The sequence below is a fragment of the Equus asinus genome, chromosome 14, assembly GCF_041296235.1.
Source record: "Equus asinus isolate D_3611 breed Donkey chromosome 14, EquAss-T2T_v2, whole genome shotgun sequence".
In the NCBI taxonomy this organism is placed as follows: Eukaryota; Metazoa; Chordata; class Mammalia; order Perissodactyla; family Equidae; genus Equus; species Equus asinus.
The window spans coordinates 26,828,341-26,829,169 of NC_091803.1; positions in this window are offsets into that span (position 1 = coordinate 26,828,341).

The window sequence follows — 829 nt, forward strand, 5'->3', positions numbered from 1 at the left end:
GCTCCCAAAACCCCTACTCTTCCCATGGTATCACTTAATTGCCTACGGGAGCCTTCTTCCCTTTTCCAGGGGTCTCCCTCACCATTCCAGAAAAGCTGATGGGGAGATCCCAGGACTCCCACTCCGCCATCCGGCAGCCCGTGAAGATGGGTGCAGAGGAAGGAAGAGGCAAAGTCTGCAAGACCTAAGACGGCTGCTGCCTTGGCAGCTCAAAGACCCAGCACCACCTTTCCCATCCCCATCAAAGACACCTGAGGACAGAGGACAGAGGACAAGTGAGCCAGCTGAGCACAGAGAGGTGCCTGGGTGAGTGCCCTGGGAGACCCTGCTCCTCTCTGTCCCAAGCTGGGCCAGGGGAGCCCAGAGCTGGTGGGGGCTGTGAGAGCTGCAGAGTGGCTGCGGTGAGGGCAGGATACTCGCAGCTCTCCGCTCTCCTTACTTTGTAGATTGAGTCTCAAACTCCCATCATGCATTCAAGTTTCACCTTCATGAGTCTCACCATTTCTTGGCGCCACCTGCACTTTGATTTCTTTACCATCTGTATCAGCCAGGATAGGCCGAGTTATGCCGTAGTAACAAATGATCCCCAGATCGCGGTGCCTCACAAGAAAAAGGCTACGTTTCTTCCCTCTGCCGTGCGGGCAGTGTGGGCTGCCTGTGGCCCTGCCTCAGGTCCTCTTCACTCCAGGACCCAGGCGGAAGGAGCAGCCTCTATTGGGAACACTGCCGGAAGAGGAAGACAGAATATGGTAAACTTTGTGCCTGGTCCTACAACTTCTGCTCACACTTCGCCGGCTAGATTGGCTGCTGCAAGTCAGGGGGCCAAGCT